General features: G+C 36.2%; 1 long non-coding RNA gene across 2 annotated transcripts in view; it reads left to right on the plus strand.

The window, feature by feature from the left end:
• Positions 1–3,925: 3,925 nt before the first annotated feature.
• Positions 3,926–21,073, plus strand: part of LOC143646156 (uncharacterized) — a 58,122-nt gene continuing 40,974 nt past the window's right edge. For both annotated transcript variants that reach the window (XR_013157349.1, XR_013157348.1), the window contains exons 1-2: positions 3,926–4,126; positions 5,101–5,267. This is a non-coding gene — a long non-coding RNA (uncharacterized LOC143646156). The remainder of the gene's footprint in view (positions 4,127–5,100; positions 5,268–21,073) is intronic.

Consider the following 21,073-nt stretch of genomic DNA (forward strand, 5'->3'; position numbering starts at 1 on the left):
TTACTGGCCATCTTAAAATACAGGCCAAAACACTGAAATAAACCATAAATGATGATAAATTTCAATTCTTTTCCAGAAATAATAGTTTTTGATTTTATGGGTTAGAGGTGAATACTTCATCATGTAAAAGTTTAACAAAATGATACAAACCAAGGCAAAATCCACTAAAGTTGACAATTTTCCAATATGGAGAATCCAGAAACAATCCAAACTATAGATGACATCAATTGCAAGTGATAAAATTAGATTGATTTTATGCATGCAATTTTTATTAGCAGTACTAAATATGGTGTCTCATCAGTCAGCTCATCAAATTTAAACATAACAGATTTCTATCCCTGGTCCTGATGGGGTTACTGGTAGTAGACTAAGTCCCCTGCTACAAACAACTGTAAAACTAGACAAAGTCATATGAAGCAACAGTTATGAGCCAGTATACGAAGGCAATATAAAGTCTATGATCAATGTGATAAAGGGATCTTGAGGTGACTCCAATAATTTCCAAGCCCTTTCCTTGGGACTGATTTCCTAACTCCAGGAAGTTGAAATTCAAAGAGATCATTATGATGATACTTAGCTGAAGAAAAGAAATAGAGTTTGAAAAAGCAAAAAAAATCTGGAATCTGAAATGACTATCAAGAAAAAGGGTCTGCATAAAGAGGAGGCCTCAAAAATACATACGACAGAGAAGTCTCTTTCACTTTCAAGGCTGAAGAACAGAATTTTGAGTAATTTACTGACTGTTCATTTTCCCTGGATGAGGAAATTGCCAGAGGTGTGAGTCTACACTGATTCATGAGCTATGGCTAATGGGTTTGGATGAATGGTTATCAACTTGGAAGGAACGTGGTGAAAATTTGATAACAATGAAGTCTGTGGAAGATGTTTGTGAACATCTGCAAATAAGCACAGGATGTGATGATATCTTTGTTACCAGTAGAATACTTACCAAAGGATGAATGAAGCAGAGTTTTAATAATCAAGTGAATAAGATGACCCATTTTATGGATATCAGTCTATTCTTTCCTTACCCATCAGACTCATAAATGAAGTGATCAACAACATGAACTCACACTGACAAAGGCTGATCTGTTTGCTGTGTCCAATTTGCTATAGCTATTGGGCCACCATTCCTTGGTAAGAAAAGCCAGGCGTTTGAAGGCAGTGATTACACTGGACCACTAACATCATTGATGGGAGAGCACATATTTTTACTTGAATAGAGACTTACTTTGGATATGTACTTGCCTGCAATGCTTATAGAGTATCATATCCACTATTATAGATTCTTCACAGTAATTCTTCTAACCAAGAATTCATTTGACAGCAAATGAATAGCGGCAATTGGCCCATGCTTACAAAATTCAGAGGGTTTACATGTTTTTCATAATCCTGAAGCAGTTGACTTAAAATGATGGTATGCACTCGTTTGAAGATTCATTTACCAAGCCAGCTGGGTGGCAATACTTTACTGACGGGAGCAATGTCTGCAGAGATGTTGTATGTGTCCCTAAACCAACATCAATAATATGGTATTATCTTTCTCATAAGCTGGATTCATGAGCCTTGGCATCAAGACTGGAAATGGAAACGGATCTTCTTCCTCATTAGTGGCCCAGCAGCAATTTTTTTTCTTCTTCTCCTCATGGTTTTAGTTCCAAAGGAAGTAATTCTTCCATCTGAGAACAAATGAGACCAGAAAACTAGAAATTGAAACTGCTAAAATTTCAAAATGAAAACATTGAGGAAGGCAAATAATTCTTAAAGCATAGATTTAAATATATAAATGAATTAAATATAAAAAATGACTTTATTGCAGCTAATAGAATTACCTCATTCTTTATAAGCCATGCCAAACAAAATGAAAAGGTAGGTAAATAATTAAAGAAAATAATTGCAATATATAGGTATATATTTTATAAAGACTACACACACAAAAATACAGCAAGAACACATGCAACTCAATAATAAGAATATGATCCAATTTTTTTAAAGGACAAAATATCTTAACAGCTAATTCACAAAAAATATATACAAACAGTCAATGAGTTTAGGAAAAAAAAAGCTCAATATCATTAGTCATCAAGAAAAATGCAGCTTAAAACCACAATGAGATACCACTTCCTACTTTTACCAGAATGGCTAAAGAGAAAAAAAAAAATCTAACCTAATGTTGGCAAAAAATGTTCATTACAAATTTCTAGAAATTTAAAATGGTGCAGCAATTTTGGAAAATAAGTAGGCAATTTGTATGTGATATAAATACATGAACTGTATACTCAAGCAATTTTACTGCTAGGTATTCACCCAAAAGAGGAAACACTCATAGGTCTGTTAACAATTTACATTAAAAAAACTCATTGTCTATTCATCAAGGAAGTGACTTACATAGTTCTAGAAGAGCTTGATATCCCAGGTTTACTCAGAGTTCTTGGCTCCTCACATTCAGTGTTAAAACCAGTTGTAATGAAACACTACATTTGGTTTTAATATGCACTAGAAAAATGCTGCTGTAATGACAAGTTTCCTCATTTTACACCAGGAAATTTAAACTATACAGATAATCCTCATTTTATTCCAAGAAATTGCTTCAGAAAAATTTTGTTCATTTTGACATTTGTTTAGTCAAACTGTAATGCCAATTGAGATGGAGAATACTTTCAGTTGGTTTTTCTATATTTAATTTTTAAGAAAATATTAAACAATTAATAAATTAAACATAAAACGACAACTATTTAAATGACTCAAGAGAATTTATCGTGCATTGCCTATTGTAGTTGTTTTTTAATATATTTTTATTGTTTTTGTTGTTTTTAGTTGCATGGTACTGCTGAAGATAAATTTTGAAATTAAATATAGAAGTAGAACTTTAGACCAAGATAGATATGTGCTAATGATGTTTCTGAATATTATTGAGTGAGAATATATGCGCAAATATGGATAGAATTCTGTTTCCCCAGATGATACATTGAAGTCTTGACCCTAGTATCTCAGAATGTAACCTTATTTGAAAATATGGTCCTTAAAGATGGGGTTAAGGCAAGTTAAAATGATGTCATACAGGAATAAGGTGGACCCTTAATCCAATATAATTGATATTATTATAAGAAGGTGTTTGGACACAGAAAGACAAATGGGACTATGTCCTGAGATTCTGAGACAGCCATTCAACTCATATGCTAGAAGGATTGCTGGAAAGTCACCATCAGAAGCCAGGCGAGTGGCATGGAACAGATGTCAGTGGAAACATGGGTCTGTAAACAATTTAATGTCAGACTTGTAGCCTCCAGAATTGTGAGACTAAATTTCTGTTTTAAGATACTCAGTTTTAAGCACTTTGTTACAGCATTACTGGTAAATCGTGTGTCTTGACCCAATGGAGATGTTCCAGCTCAAAGACCAAAGTAAACATCAGGCACAGACTGAAACATGAATTTTATTGGGGGGCTTATGTGCAGGAGTAGAATCAGACAGCTCAGGAGGTGGCCATCTGAAGACTGAAAGTAGAAGGGAAGGCAGGGTTTTATAGTGGACATAGACAAAGAAGACACAGAACCAGGAGTGGGCATGCACATGGTTCTAAGAAAGTTAACTGCTTCTTAAAGTTTGTCTCTCTCGGCATAACTTCCTACAGAGTTAAAGTTGGGGAAAAGACAAGGAAGGCACAAAGCTGAGAAAGTACATGCAAGAATGTGTATAATGCCTGAGAAAGAATTGGACAATATTGGAAACTGCAAAAACATATTATGTTATAATGTACACTACCACACAACTCTTAAAATTCTTGTGCAACCTCTTCTGCTTACAAGTCCCTGAGCATGGGAATAGGAGGTTACAGGTTTACAGCTTGCAATACTGAGAAATGATGTCACAATTGCAATGTAAATAGCAACACAATGAACAAATAATACTGTCAGTATGCCAATAAGAACAGTATAACTCCTATTCATGGATGCTTAAGTGTGCCAAGAAGAAAAGGAGTCTACAAAACTTAATTTTTTAAAAATGGTTTATAGACCTCTCCCTTTGCAAGTATGCTAAGGCATTGGTGGCATTTGTATGTTCCTCAGATATATATAAGCTGCAAGCAGTGCCAGGCAGGGCACAGGCAACACCTTGACTGGCAGTAAGCATGTGTAAACCCATGAGGTTTTGTAGCACTACTTTTTTATTTTCTCAGTTTCTCTATTTAAGAGACATGTTTTATTTGTTATCTTAAGAACATGGGCAGTTAAATTAGTTAAATCTGTTACTTGTGTTACATCATTTAAAGCTCTGGTACTAGAGAGAAAAATACTAAGGGGTTATTCCTACTGTATTAAAGATCACTTTCCTTTAAGATCAAGTGATCTTGTAAAGCTGGGAAATTCTCTGGTGCACTGGGCAAAACTTTGTGAATGCTCTCTCACAGAAAAGGATATTCTAGAATAAATTTACTATCCAATATGATGGGAGATATGGCCAAAAACATTTTTCACATAACCAAACAGCACCGGAGGAGGCAAATATGATCCAGTTCATTTGCAGCTGCTTTGTTTTCCTGTTCATTCAGGCTGCCATACTGTGATGTTTCAATCACACTTTAACTTGGGCAGCCATCCCATGTGTCAGTACACAGCTAAATCAGAAGTATTATGTATTTCAATACCCAGAGGAGTTCAGGTGCTTAGTATGTCCTACTTAGCAACTCTCCAGATCAAGCCATCTCAAACAGATGTCACAGATGGGCCGGTCTTGCTTACATTACCTCTTAACAGTTGGTCTGGTTGTGGAGTGCTGCTATGGCTGCAGCTTAATCAAGGAAAACAGATGAACTTAGATGAAGCAGGAAATATGCCTAGCAAAAGCCAAACATAAATGTTTAGTGGGTACCTGAATAGGAAGATCTTATCTTGTTCGTAAAATTACTGTAGAGTTTTCTCCCATAGGGCCTAAGATATTTGCCACTAATGGGTGGGCATTAGCCTTATAATACCACACATTTTGTTCCTCCACAGGAGCAGGCCTTAGTGCCAATTGTGTCCTTTTAGGTTCTAAACACATCCCTCTGGCAATTATTTCCCTGGTAGATATATTTCTTGTGCCTCCTTTATATTGCAGTGTTGTTGGTTCTCTTGAGAACAGGAAGATGGGCTCCAGGGCTACACCAGTCTGTCTTATAGCACCCTCCAGCAGTATGCAACAGAATGAGACTGGAGGCAGTGTCCACTGAAGAACCAAGGAGATGCAGCCTTTTCCAGCAGGTCAAACTATAGACGGCCATATTAGTAAGTTGTTTTCATGCACCTCTGGGGCATGTCTAGAAGGTGTGACTGTTACCTTTATAGTTTAAGGGGGTCAATGCAACGGGCCATGCCAATAGTTCAAATGGGGAGACATCATGTACAGCACTATGATCCTGATTTAAATATGAAAGCACTTTACTTAAAACAGTGGTCCATTTTTTTCTTTACATTTTTTAGGGTTATGCTAGTTAATGGGTAAAATATAATTTGTATACTTGCCTTGGCTTTCTTTTAAAAGTCACATTTTTTGTTGAAGGTGCAGCTTTGATGAGCAGCTGACTGGAAGCACTTTCCAAGAAGCATTAGAGCAAAATGATGTGACTGACAAAGAAATTTGGCTATTTTTGATCCATATAACATTTTAAAATTAGCTAAAACCTTAACTAGTAGCACTATAGTCATCTAATATTTTGCAGATCAGTAACCAAGAGGTCAAGAAATCTTTTAATTTTTATAATGTTGTCTAAACATTTTTATGAAACTTATGTAATATAAAAATAACTATTTAGCATTTCATTTTTCACAAGATGAAAGAACAAACTCTTTGCAACTATTTGAAATAAAATGTTGTCCTTTAGGGTATGCCTTGAGGAATCAAAATGCTTAATGTTCTCAGGTTTGAAACATATTTAGTTTCATATTCAACTAAAGTTAACGAAAAGACTTAGTTCTTTTAAAAGTGAGAGAACTTGATATTCTTAAACAATCAAGAACATGATAAAGTTAATAAAAAGTACAAGAAATTAGTCCAATAAAACACAAACATTCTGCTTTACATTGATTATTGGGAAAAAATACCTTTATAACATTTTGCTAGAACAGACCAATAACCCAAGGAAACTTTGTTACTTTAATAGAGAGAAAAGTAAATTGTTTTTTGCATCAATATTTTTTTATACTAAAGCTTTACAAAAATTTTAATAGACTCATTAAATCTTTCGTAACTTTGATCATAATTTCCTCTTCTTTGAACCTTCTGCAATTTTCTATATTCAGAATTTGTCATTTTCTTCTCCCTTATTCTGTAACAATTATTTAGGACAAAATTACTTTTTTTCTTCCTTTTAATGAAAACGTAACCTTTAAATATTTCATACTTAAATTACCAAAATAATTTTGGAAACTGTCTTTAAGTAAACATCTTACAACATAAAAGTACCATCAAAATCAAACTTGTCAGAATAATGCTGTCATGGTTAGGGACAGGTGTCAACTTGGCCAAGTTGTGGTACCTGTTCATCTGATTGGGCAAGCGCTGGCCTGTCTGTTGCAATGAGGACATTTCATAGGATTAGGTCATGATCACATCAGCTACATCCACAGCTGATTCCATTTGTAATCAGCCAAGGGGGAGTGTCTTCTGCAATTAGTGATGCTAAATCCAATCATGGGAAGCCTTTTAAGGAGGACTCAGAGGAGACAGGTCCCATTCCTGTTTTGGCTCGTGAGCCTCTCCTGTGGAGTTCATCCAGACCATCCATCGGAGCCATCAGCTTCGCAGCCTGCCCTGTTGATTTTGGACTCTGCGTTCCTATGGTCACGTGAGACACTTTCATAAATTTTATATTTGCAAGTGTTCCCTGTTGTTTCTGTTTCTCTAGAGAACCCCAACTAATACAAATGCTAAATACTTAAAATACTTTAGTCAATGCATTTTGAATAGTAATAATGAAATCTTTTGATAAGGATTGATGGAACATATAGATATTACATTGTTCCCCCATAAGAAGCTCAATGATTCAATACATGATGATATTTTGTATTTAGAGTTTGGTTAAAACTTTTAGGGGTGTATCAGATTTAAGTATACGTCCATTACTGTAGGACATCAAATGAGGGTAAATGTGACAATCTTCTGTAACAGTTATCAACCATAGTATTTTAGAGGGATTTCTCATACTTTTGCCATTTGGTACCTGATGACTGCTCCTTTATGCCAACCTTTCTTTGTGTAATCATAAGGCAGCTTCCTCAGCAGGTGTGGAACATTTTAGGCAGATACAGTCTAAAACATCTGATTTTGGTTACTAGAAGAAGTTTTCTCAATTTAATTAATTCCCTGGCAGAGTATACTCTCATACCCACAGCTTCATTTACTGGCCAAACGGGGCTGTTACAGGGACTTTGTACCAGTCTGACAATATTTACTTTTTCTTATTCTTTAATTGTACCAGTTATTTCTTTTTTTTTATTAATTAACAGAAAAAAAGAAATTAACCCAACATTTAGAAATCATACCATTCTACATATGCAATCAGTAATTCTTAACATCATCACATAGATGCATGATCATCGTTTCTTAGTACATTTGCATCGGTTTATAAGAACTAGCAACACAACAGGAAAAGATATAGAATGTTAATATACAGAAAAAAAGTAATAATAATAATAACAAAAAAACAAAAAAACCTATAGCTCAGATGCAGCTTCATTCAGTGTTTTAACATGATTACTTTAAATTAGGTATTATTGTGCTGTTCAATTTTGAGTTTTTGTATCTAGTCCCGTTGCACAGTCTGTATCCCTTCAGCTCCAATTATCCATTATCTTACCCTGTTTCTAACTCCTGCTGGATTTTATAACCAATGACATATTCCAAGTTTATTCTCGAATGTCTGTTCACATCAGTGGGACCATACAGTATTTGCCCTTTAGTTTTTGGCTAGACTCACTCAGTATAATGTTCTCTAGGTCCATCCATGTTATTACATGCTTCATAAGTTTATCCTGTCTTAAAGCTGCATAATATTCCACCGTATGTATATACCACAGTTTGTTTAGCCACTTGTCTGTTGATGGACATTTTGGCTGTTTCCATCTCTTGGCAATTGTAAATTACGCTGCTATAAACATTGGTGTACAAATGTCCATTTGTGTCTTTGCCCTTAAGTCCTTTGAGTTGATACCCAGCAATGGTATTGCTGGGTCATATGGCAATTCTTTATTCAACTTTTTTGAGGAACCACCAAACTGCCTTCCACAGTATGTGCAACATTTGACATTCCCACCAACAGTGGATAAGTGTGCCTCTTTCTCCACATCCTCTCCAGCACTTGTCATTTTCTGTTTTGTTGATAATGGCCATTCTGGTGGGTGTGAGATGATATCTCATTGTGGTTTTGATTTGCATTTCTCTAATGGCCAGGGACATTGAGCATCTCTTCATGTGCCTTTTGGCCATTTGTATTTCCTCTTCTGATAGGTGTCTGTTCAAGTCTTTTTCCCATTTTGTAATTGGGTTGGTTGCCTTTTTGTTCTTGATGAGTTGAACAATCTCTTTATAAATTCTGGATACTAGACCTTTATCTGATATGTCATTTCCAAATATTGTCTCCCATTGTGTAGGCTGTCTTTCTACTTTCTTGATGAAGTTCTTTGATGCACAAAAGTGTTTAATTTTGAGGAGCTCCCATTTATTTATCTCCTTCTTCAGTGCTCTTGCTTTAGGTTTAATGCCCATAAAACCACCTCCAATTGTAAGTTTCATAAGATATCTCCCAACCTTTTCCTCTAACTCTTTTATGGTCTTAGACCTAATGTTTAGATCTTTGATTCATTTGGAGTTAACTTTTGTATAGGGTGTGAGGTATGGGTCTTCTTTCATTCTTTTGCATATGGATATCCAGTTCTCTAGGCACCATTTGTTGAAGAGACTGTTCTGTCCCAGGTGAGTTGGCTTGACTGCCTTATCAAAGATCAAATGTCCATAGATGAGAGGGTCTATATCTGAGCACTCTATTTGATTCCATTGGTTGATATATCTATCTTTATGCCAATACCATGCTCTTTTGACCACTGTGGCTTCACAATATGCCTTAAAGTCAGGCAGCGCAAGACCTCCAGCTTCGTTTTTTTTTCCTCAAGATGTTTTTAGCAATTCGGGGCACCCTGCCCTTCCAGATAAATTTGCTTATTGGTTTTTCTGTTTCTGAAAAATAAGTTGTTGGGATTTTCATTGGTATTGCATTGAATCTGTAAATCAATTTAGGTAGGATTGACATCTTAACTATAATTAGTCTTCCAATCCATGAACACGGTATGCCCTTCCATCTATTTAGGTCTTCTGTGATTTCTTTTAACAGTTTTCTATAGTTTTCTTTATATAGGTTTTTGTCTCTTTAGTTACATTTATTCCTAGGTATTTTATTCTTTTAGTTGCAATCGTAAATGGGATTCGTTTCTTGATTTCCCCTCAGCTTGTTCACTGCTAGTGTATAGAAATGCTACAGATTTTTGAATGTTGATCTTGTAACCTGTTACTTTGCTGTACTCATTTATTAGCTCTAGTAGTTTTGTTGTGGATTTTTCCGGGTTTTCGATGTATAGTATCATATCGTCTGCAAACAGTGATAGTTTTACTTCTTCCTTTCTAATTTTGATGCCTTGTATTTCTTTATCTTGTCTAATTGCTCTGGCTAGAACCTCCAACACGATGTTGAATAATAGTGGTGATAGTGGATATTGTTGTCTTGTTCCTGATCTTAGGGGGGAAGTTTTCAATTTTTCCCCATTGAGGATGATATTAGCTGTGGGTTTTTCATATATTCCCTCTATCATTTTAAGGAAGTTCCCTTGTATTCCTATCTTTTGAAGTGTTTTCAACAGGAAAGGATGTTGAATCTTGTCAAATGCCTTCTCTGCATCAATTGAGATGATCATGTGATTTTTCTGCTTTGATTTGTTGATATGGTGTATTACATTAATTGATTTTCTTATGTTGAACCATCCTTGCATACCTGGGACGAATCCTACTTGGTCATGATGTATAATTCTTTTAATGTGTTGTTGGATATGATTTGCTAGAATTTTATTGAGGATTTTTGCATCTATATTCATTAGAGAGATTGGTCTGTAGTTTTCTTTTTTTGTAATATCTTTGCCTGGTTTTGGTATGAGGGTGATGTTGGCTTCATAGAATGAATTAGGTAGTTTTCCCTCCACTTCGATTTTTTTGAAGAGTTTGAGGAGAGTTGGTACTAATTCTTTCTGGAATGTTTGATAGAATTCACATGTGAAGCCGTCTGGTCCTGGACTTTTCTATTTAGGGAGCTTTTGAATGACTAAATTAATCTCTTTACTTGTGATTGTTTTGTTGAGGTCATCTATTTCTTCTTGAATCAAAGTTGATTGTTCATGTCTTTCCAGGAACCCTTCCATTTCATCTAAATTGTTGTATTTATTAGCATAAAGTTGTTCATAGTATCCTGTTATTACCTCCTTTATTTCTGTGAGATCAGTAGTTATGTCTCCTCTTCCATTTCTGATCTTATTTATTTGCATCCTCTCTCTTCTTCTTTTTGTCAATCTTGCTAAGGGCCCGTCAATCTTATTGATTTTCTCTTAGAACCAACTTCTGGTCTTATTGATTTTCTCTATTGTTTTCATGTTTTCAATTTCATTTATTTCTGCTATAATCTTTGTTATTTCTTTCCTTTTGCTTGCTTTGGGATTAGTTTGCTGTTCTTTCTCCAGTTCTTCCAAGTGGACAGTTAATTCCTGCATTTTCGCCTTTTCTTCTTTTCTGATATAGGCGTTCAGGGCAATAAATTTCTCTCTTAGCACTGCCTTTGCTGCATCCCATAAGTTCTGATATGTTGTGTTTTCATTTTCATTCACCTCGAGGTATTTACTAATTTCTCCTGCAATTTCTTCTTTGACCCACTTGTTGTTCAAGAGTGTGTTGTTGAGCCTCCATGTATTTGTGAATTTTCTGGCACTCTGCCTATTATTGATTTCCAACTTCATTCCTTTATGATCCGAGAAAGCGTTGTGTATGATTTCAATCTTTTTAAATTTGTTAAGACTGGCTTTGTGACCCAGCATATGGTCTATCTTTGAGAATGATCCATGAGCACTTGAGAAAAAGGTGTATCCTGCTGTTGTGGGATGTAATGTCCTATAAATGTCTGTTAAGTCTAGCTCATTTATAGTAGTATTCAGATTCTCTATTTCTTTATTGATCCTCTGTCTAGATGTTCTGTCCATTGATGAGAGTGGTGAATTGAAGTCTCCAACTATTATGGTATATGTGTCTATTTCCCTTTTCAGTCTATTCCTCACGTATTTTGGGGCATTCTGTTTCGGTGCATAAATATTTATGATGGTTATGTCTTCCTGTTTAATTGTTCCTTTTATTAGTAGATAGTGTCCTTGTTTGTCTCTTTTAATTGTTTTACATTTGAAGTCTAATTTGTTAGATATTAGTATAGCCACTCCTGCTCTTTTCTGGTTGTTATTTGCATGAAATATCTTTTCCCAACCTTTCACTTTCAACCTATGTTTATCTTTGGGTCTAAGATGTGTTTCCTGTAGACAGCATATGGAAGGATCCTGTTTTTTAATCCATTCTGCCAGTCTATGTCTTTTGATTGGGGAATTCAGTCCATTAACATTTAGTGTTATTACTGTTTGGATAATATTTTCCTCTATCATTTTACCTTTTGTATTATATATATCATATCTGACTTTCCTTCCTTCTACACTCTTCTCCATACCTCTCTCTTCTATCTTTTCGTATCTGACTCTAGTGCTCCCTTTAGTATTTCTTGCAGAGCTGGTCTCTTGGTCACAAATTCTCTCAGTGACTTTTTGTCTGAGAATATTTTAATTTCTCCCTCATTTTTGAAGGACAATTTTGCTGGATATAGGAGTCTTGGTTGGCAGTTTTTTTTCTCTTTTAGTAATTTAAATATATCATCCCACTGTCTTCTAGCTTCCATGGTTTCTGCTGAGAAATCTACACATAGTCTTATTGGGTTTCCCTTGTATGTGATGGATTGTTTTTCTCTTGCTGCTTTCAAGATCCTCTCTTTCTCTTTGACCTCTGACATTCTAACTAGTAAGTGTCTTGGAGAACGCCTATTTGGGTCTATTCTCTTTGGGGCGCGCTGCACTTCTTGGATCTGTAATTTTAGATCTTTCATAAGAGTTGGGAAATTTTCAGTGATAATTTCTTCCATTAGTTTCTCTCCTCCTTTTCCCTTCTCTTTTCCTTCTGGGACACCCACAACACGTATATTTGTGCGGTTCATATTGTCCTTGAGTTCCCTGATACCCTGTTCAAATTTTTCCATTCTTTTCCTGATATTTTCTGTTTCTTTTTGGAATTCAGATGTTCCATCCTCCAAATCACTAATTCTATCTTCTGTCTCTTTAAATCTATCATTGTACGTATCCATTGCTTTTTCCATCTTTTTTACTTTATCCTTCAGTTCCATAAGTTCTGTGATTTGTTTTTTCAGATTTTCTATTTCTTCTTTTCGTTCAGCCCATGTCTTCTTCATGTCTGTATTAGTTAGGGTTCTCTAGAGAAACAGAATCAACAGGGAACACTTGCAAATATAAAATTTATGAAAGTGTCTCACGTGACCATAGGAATGCAGAGTCCAAAATCCACAGGGCAGGCTGCGATGCTGATGACTCCAATGGATGGCCTGGATGAACTCCACAGGAGAGGCTCACCAGCCAAAGCAGGAACGGAACCTGTCTCCTCTGAGTCTCCTTAAAAGGCTTCCCATGATTGGATTTAGCATCACTAATTGCAGAAGACACTCCCCTTTGGCTGATTACAAATGGAATCAGCTGTGGATGTAGCTGACGTGATCATGACCTAATCCTATGAAATGTCCTCATTGCAACAGACAGGCCAGCGCTTGCCCAATCAGATGAACAGGTACCACAACTTGGCCAAGTTGACACCTGTCCCTAACCATGACAATGTCCTCCCTCAATTTATCGATTTCATTTTTGAAATGGTTTTCCATTTCTGTTCCTATATTCAGCATTAGTTGTCTCAGCTCCTGTATCTCATTTGAACTATTGGTTTGTTCCTTTGACTGGGCCATATTTTCAATTTTCTGAGCATGATCTGTTATCTTCTGCTGGCGTCTGGGCATTTAGTCAGATTTCCCTGGGTGTTGGACCGAACAGGTTGAAAGATTTTTCTGTGAAATCTCTGGGTTCTGTTTTTCTTATCCTGCCCAGTAGGTGGTGCTCGTGGCACACGTTTGTCTGCTGGTCCCACCATTAAAAGGTGCTGTGGGTCCTTTAACTTTGGAAAACTCTCGCCGTGGGGCAGGTACGCCAACCGAAGCGGCTTGGAAGAGGGCCAGCTGGCCCGGGGGTCTGAACGCATGGAGGGTCACCGGCCGCCGCAGCCCGTGAGAGCGCCCGTCCAAATTTCCTATTAGGCCCAGGGCGCCAAGCGTGGCGGGAGGGCACCAGCCGCCATGGCCCAGGAAATTGCACAGTTCCCAGCCGGACTGGGGAGTCACGTGTTTGGAAGGCACCCCCCGTCACCCTTCTCCGCGGCCTGGGGATTTCCGATCCAATTCTCTCAGTTGGTCCGGGGGGCCGCATGTGGTGGGGGCGCCAGCTGCCGCGGCTTGAGGGGACCGCCTGTCCAATTGTCCCAGCTGGTCCGGGAAGGAGGAAGGGAGGGATTCTGGCCACTTGCCGCCCCTCCTGGGGAACCCTGCGCCCCTTGGCGATCTCACCGAAGCGGGTTCTCTCAGCCAGTCAGCCATTCCAGTATGAGGTACTCTGTCTTTTTGATCTCTGTCATCGCTCCGGGAGCTGTTCTGTATCGTTCCTACTCCCCTAGTAGCTGTTCTGGAGGAGGAACTAAGATCCGCGCGTCTTACTAAGCCACCATCTTCTCCGGAAGTCCTGTACCAGTTATTTCTTGATGCCCTGCCAGGGATTCCAGGTTTTTGGATTGCAATCTTTTTTAGTTAACGTAACTCTAATCTTAGACAGACCTTCTTGTCAGCCTCCTAATTTAAAAATCTGGTACACCTTCACGTCCATATCATCATTTATTTTATTAAATTCCTCTGAAAGTCCTGTTACTAAAGTGGAGGTGGAAGTCTGTATATCTCTTTCAAACTGCAACTTTCTTACAGATTTCTCTGTCTTCCTTGAGGCAGACTGTTCTAGCTGGCCATACCACACATAACAACAGCCAACTGACTGCAGCACAGTCAATTAAGAAGAGGACTCCTCCATCCAAGGGATCACCAAGGAAGCAGATCATTTTGGGATTTCCCACACAAAGTCTCCTTTCCCAGGATTCTTGCTGCTAGTAGAGGAGCTTCCTTGTGATCCTGGCTGGCTCACCAATTGTCCTGGCCCAATGGGGATTTTCCACATGAAAGAATAAAGAAAACACCAGGCATAGACTGAGGCATGAATTTCACTGGGGGACTTATGAACAGGAGAAGACATCATAAAGTTCCAGAGTCATCCACCTGGAGATTGAAAGTAGCACCCCGCATTGTTTAGAGGGGAAGGTAGGGATTTATAGTGGACATAGAGAAAGAAGGCACAGAGTAAAGAGAGTGGATGCACATGTTGCTAACAAAGTCAATTGTTTTTTAATGTTTGTATCTCTGAGCACAACTTCTTAAAATGTTGACTTTGGGGAAAGATAACAAAAGCACGGGGCTGAGAGTACATACAGAAATGCGCATAATTGCTGACAAAGTTGGGAGAGTTTGGGCATATTGAACAATGCAAAAACATTATTTTGTTACACCAAGACAGACATCTATTAAATACATTAGATTTAGCTTGTTTTATGATTATATATTGTGGCTGATTCAGAAACATTGATCCATATGCCTGATTCTCATTTATAGCATTAAAAACAGGTAATCACGAGTGGGTGATGGTGGCACAGTGGCAGAGTTCTCACCTGCTATGCCAGGGACCCGGGTTTGATTCCTGGTGCCTGCCCATGTTAAGAAAAAAATGGGTCATAATTCCATACTCACAGTTGAATATAGGTTCAAATTACTGTAAGTCTATCAACTAGAACTTACAGAATTCTGACAAATTTGGATTCACTACTTGGATATTCTGAAAATTACAGGCAGGAAAAACAAAATGTAATGAAAAGTGCATTGGATATTTAAAATACATAATGAAATAATTACATGGAATATAGTATGTTCAAGGTTTGAAAATATAAAACCACATAAGAAATAAAAAGTTTAAAGTATCAGATGCAAGTAGGATGCATGGTGTATGTAGGTTATAATTGATTTATGTTAGGATCTCAGGGTAAAATCTATACTGTGAAATTATTTGTGCAATTCAATGTCTTAGTTTCAAAGCCAAGAGGGTATTTTTGTAGTACCGAGGCTGTTGTGATTCCATCCCAAGTTAACTTTACGAATAAGATAGGAATATTCATCTTTGATATCATACCATTGTACCCTTTATATATACATATATATTCTTTTCTTCTGGAAGTATTCTGTGAGTAAAATGAATTCACTACAGTTCATGCAAAATGGTAACATAACAGTTCACATGTCATCAAGTTAAACTTGCTCACCGGGAGATCTGGTTAATCATGGCAAGAACGCCACTACCTTTGCAGTTATGAAATAAAACTAATGATGCATGCTCATGTGGACTGAGATCCAGGGATTTATGTAGAGGAAAATCAACAACATGTGAAACCCCCAGGTAGAAGCAGCTATTCAGTCTCTGGGCATTTTCTATCCTTTTCATGTATTTCTCCTAAGACACCAATGACATTATATTGCCCTTTTTATTTAAAGGTGTGCTTATCCCTGATATTCAGTGAAGAGTTAAAGTACAAGACTTCTTTTTTTTTTTCAGTTTTTACCTTTGCTTATAATATAGTATTTGGTCTATAGTTGTGCTCATGTATCTTTTGTTAACTAATGTTAAAGTAAATCAATGAATAAATTCATAGATATTTCTTCAGGAAAAGTGGGACTGTTATTTATTGAAATATATTTTTAATTTTTAAATAATTTTTATTTAAAACTTTGTAGGTTTATATAAATTAGGCAGAAAGTACAGAGTTCCCATATACTATCCCTCCTAACACCACAGTTTTCCCTATTATTAACATTTAGCATTAAAGTGATACTTTGTTGCATTTGATTAAACAATATTATTATAAATATAATTATACTATTAACTATAATCTATAGCAGTCTGTAGTTTACATTACCATTTATTCTTTTTAATTTGTTCCTGTAACATATATACTTGGTACAGTGTTTCAGTTTAGGATAATGGATAAATTTTGGGAAAAGATAGTAGTGACAGTAGCACAACATTTTGAAGGTAATTAACACCACTAATTGTATATTTGAAAGTGGTTAAAATTAGTTATTTTTAAACTATTTGCTTCATTAGTCCATCTGAAAGACTTCCAAAATAATCTTGTTTCTTTCTTTTGTAAATTAACTTCATTATAATATCTTACGTTAAATTACTTAAATTACAGAACAAAATTCTGAAACCAGGCTTAGCTCTTTCTTCAAATATTGACTCATAGAATTTCTGTAGGGTTGAAATAAAGTTAGAGACACACACACACACACACATGCACACACACAAGCAATTCATACTTTATCTTCAAAATTCTATTTAATTATTTATAAATTTAATATATGAATGCTAAAATACCCCAAGAAAGAGTGAAATATTATGTATAAACGCCCTAGTTTTGATATAATATATACAATGAAACATATAATTACTTGAAAGTATGCTTTTTATATGGTGTAAAAGTTCGTGACTGTTAGACATTAATATATTACTTAATTTTCAATCCATATATCTGTTGTTATTATGACAAGTTTCTGTGAAAGATATGGATTTAACTGCTTGGTTATAATTGCATAATCACTTCCTGTCTTATGTCTATGACACTGCAAGTTTCTAAAACTTCAGTATTTAGATATGCTGTTGACCTACAATAATTATCTTTTCAGTCAAAAGTGTTTTAGACTGCAAGAGTTAGAGTTGATCACATAATAAGTAGTCCATTAACCCACACATTTACTATGGTCTCAAGTATAACGTAGCCAAATCTGCAAGTAAAATGTAGCGTGCATACTTAAAATAAAATAATGTATCTGATGAGAGGTCAAATCTGTTTTCTGTCTATATAAATGTGTAATTTATCAGTAGGTATCTCATCTACTCCTCACCATTGAATTCTTAGGGTAAAAGCAAATATTTATTGTGGTTCCCTTTTCCCTAAACTATACTTGACTTCAGGACAAAATAATCCCACAGGCCAAGTATCGATGTAATTTTAATCAATGTCAAATTACTGGATTACATAATCTACCACAAATAGAATTAATAATGGAGGACACAAATGCAAAGTCAGTCTAATAAGCATTAAAGAAAATTAAGTAAGAAACTAGTCATCTGGAAACAAAATTTGAAAAACTAAAAGTAACTAGCAGAAATATTAGCTATGGAAAATAATAATAAAAATAAAGAGCACATTAAGTAGCATAAAGTGCAGAATGGATATAATAGAAACATATTGGCATACTAGAGGAGAAGACTGCATGAATAATTTAAAAGAGAGAAAGAGCAAAAACAAAGTTGACACCAGACATTTTAGCAGCAATACTGGATTTGAAAGTAATATCTTCAAAGTATTAGAGCAAAAGAATTTAGAAACTACCTTATCCTAGACAGCAAAACACTATTTAAGTGTGATGGAGGAATATGATGATTCTCATGCCCAGAAGGCCTCAGAGGTTCTGCCACAAAAAGATAAACATTGTAAGCAATGTGAAAAGGAATGTATGAAGTAAGAAATGCACAATTCCAGGGAGTGTTGCAAGACATATTTGAAGTAAAAGTGAACAATTATCTTGACTGAAGTTTGTTGTCTCTGTTGTTGCTGCTAATGTTTTTGTATTCAAAATCAGCAAATACAGCATGGAGGCACAATATTAGAATATTAACAGTGTCCACATATTTGAAAACTGTAAATGGGTAATTGATTCCTAAAACTCAACCTAAAATCGACTCTTCAATTTTAAATAAAAATTTTTGATTAAATATTATAGTACGTATAAGACTAACTGACCCACTATATTAAGATAACAGAAACATATCCGAATATATCAATAATAACAATAAATGTAAATGAATCAAATTCAAAGACAAAATTAACATATCAAACAAAAAGCAAACAATTTCAGATAAATGTTGCTGTTTCTACCAGTATCCCTAGTGTCTTGGACAATGCCTGGAACATAAAAGGTGAAGAAATACTAACTCAAGATCGATTATAAGTTCAAAAGTAAAATTTTAAACTATAAAAGTGCTACAAGAAAATAGAGGAGAAAATTTAGGTGACCTTTAGTTCATTGGTGACTTTTTAAAATACAATACCAAAAGTACAATCCATGAAATAAAAACTGATAAAATGGATTTCATTGAACTTAAAACTTCTTGTCTGAAAAGGAACTTTTAAGTGTAAGAAAAACAAGCCACAGTCTGAGAGGAAATATTTGTAGAACACATGATGCAAAATGATTTGCATCCACAATGTAGAAAGAATACTTCAAACTCAACAATAAGTAAACAAATAAACCAGTTATAAGATGGGCAAAAGGCCTGAAAAAACACTTCACCAAAGAGGATACACACATGGTAAAATGAGCATATAAAAAATTCTCATCACCATATGTCATTTGAGGGTTGCAAATTAAACAAAAATAGATACCACTGCATACCTATTTAAATGATTAAAATTCAAACACTGACAGGTATGTGAAATAACAAGAACTCATCATTCTTTACTGTTGGGAATGCAATGTGGTGCAGCCAATTTGGAAGACAGTCTGCCAGTTCTTTATATACCTAAATATGCTCACTAAATGATCCAGCAATCTTGCTTCTAGGTATCTACCCAAATGACTAGAAAAAATGCCCATATCAAAACTTGCAACCAAATGTTTATATCAGCTTTATTCCTAACTGCCAAACATTGAAAGCAACCAAATTGTATTTCAATAAGTGGACGGATAAACAAGCCATGGTACATGCACAATGGAGTAATATTTGGTGATTAAAAAATAATAATAACTATCAAGTTGTGAAAAGGCAAGGAGGAAACTTAAATGCATATTGTTAAGTGAAAGAAACTGTTGGAAAAGCTACATACTGTATGTTGTGGTTTAGTAAATCTGCCGGAATGCAATATGTCAGAAATGGATTGGCTTTTACGAAGGGGGTTTCTTTCTTAGCTTCTCTGGGGAAAACTCCAGACTTCAGCTTTTAGCTAGCATCTCCTGGACATTTTATTCTCTGTTTCCAAGTATCTGTGCTTTCTCCAAAATGTCTCCTTCTTAAAGGACTCCAATAAGAAGATTAAGACCCACTTTGAATGAGTGGGGTAACATCTCCATTGAAACAACCTAGTCACAAGGTCCTACCCAACAATAGGCCTGCCCCCACAGGATTGGATTAAAAAAACACAACTTTTTCTGGGGATACATAACAGTTTCAAACCAGCATAATCCACCCTCCGGATCCCCAAAGGACATTTTCTTTCTATATGCAAAATATTTTCATTCCATCATAATATCACAAAAACCTTAAACCATTTCAGCAACAATACAACTATAATACAAAGTAAAAAACAGTAGAAAGTCTTATCAAAATCAGTTACAGGCATGCTTTGTTCTAGGGCCAATTTATCATCTGGCTGGGGACCTGTAAAACTCAGAACAAGTTATCTGCTGTCAAAATGTGAAGGAGGGACAGTCAAAGGATAAAAATCCTCATTTTCATAAGGAGAAATTGGAAAGAAAACAGGGGTCACCAGACCCAAACAATTCCAAAAACCTGCATGATATACTCCATTAGATTTCAGTGTCTGCAAATCATTTATACAATGATGCTTTATCCTTGGAGCTTCACAGAGTGGAAATCCCACCCTTTTCAAGGGCTTCTGCAGTAGCTTTGCTTTCTCCAAATGCTGGGGTGAGGGTTGCAACATTGGGGAATGGTGGTGAGACCACCTTGTTCTTGGCCATACCCTCCCCAAGTGTCTGGGTGAGACATGGACTCTCTGTCATCTTTGGGCCATGTGATAAACCCCTTCAGCACAGTGAAGTGGTAGACAGGCTATTCCCAATCACTGGAGAATGTGTTCCACCCTCTTTGAGATCTGGGGCAGTGCCTTCCTTCCAGCATAACAGGGCAGCTGAGCTCCACTCAATTCCTCAGGCATCTGAGAGCCCTGGGGAGATAACATTTTGCCTGAAAAATGGGGCAGAAGGCCCACCCTCTGTAAAGTTCTTGACAATCTCGTCCTCTCCACATACATGGGCAGGTCTTTCTTGGACTGAGATTCCCTGGCTCCAGACCCTACCTTCCATGGTTCTGCCTTTAAAGTCATTTTTCCTTTTATGTGTCCTTTTTCTGTCTCTTTTTGTCCAAACTGGCAGTGGTTGCATTCATAAAGATCTCACAAAAAACATGTTGTTTTGGCATGCAGCATACAAGGGTCACAACTATCAGACAACAGGAATTTCCACAAATCCTTTTGGATAACTTCAAATCCTATCTTAGCTTTTTATGAAATAGCTGACTGGCTCTATGCTTATTTAAATGATCGCATGGGGCACGATTCTCTGGGGTCTTACTTTCCTGAATCCCAGAATTTTCCAGACCATCGATTTCTTGTTTCTTTGTACCTAAGAGATCAGTTCTCATCTTATCCCTTTCCTCTTGCATTTTACTATAAGCCACAAGGAGAAGCCAGGCTGCATTTTCCCAATTTATTTGTAAATTTCCTAAGCTGTATTTCTCAGATCATCACTTTAAAATTATCCCTTCCATCCAGCACTAGGACTCAATTTTGCCAAATCTGCCACTTTAAAACAAGTGTTGCCTTCCTTCCAGTTTACAATAGCACATTTATCAATTCTAAGACCTCATTGGAAGAAACTTTACTGTCCATATTTCTACCAACAGTTTCTTCA

The sequence above is a fragment of the Tamandua tetradactyla genome, chromosome 9, assembly GCF_023851605.1.
Source record: "Tamandua tetradactyla isolate mTamTet1 chromosome 9, mTamTet1.pri, whole genome shotgun sequence".
Lineage (NCBI taxonomy): Eukaryota > Metazoa > Chordata > Mammalia > Pilosa > Myrmecophagidae > Tamandua > Tamandua tetradactyla.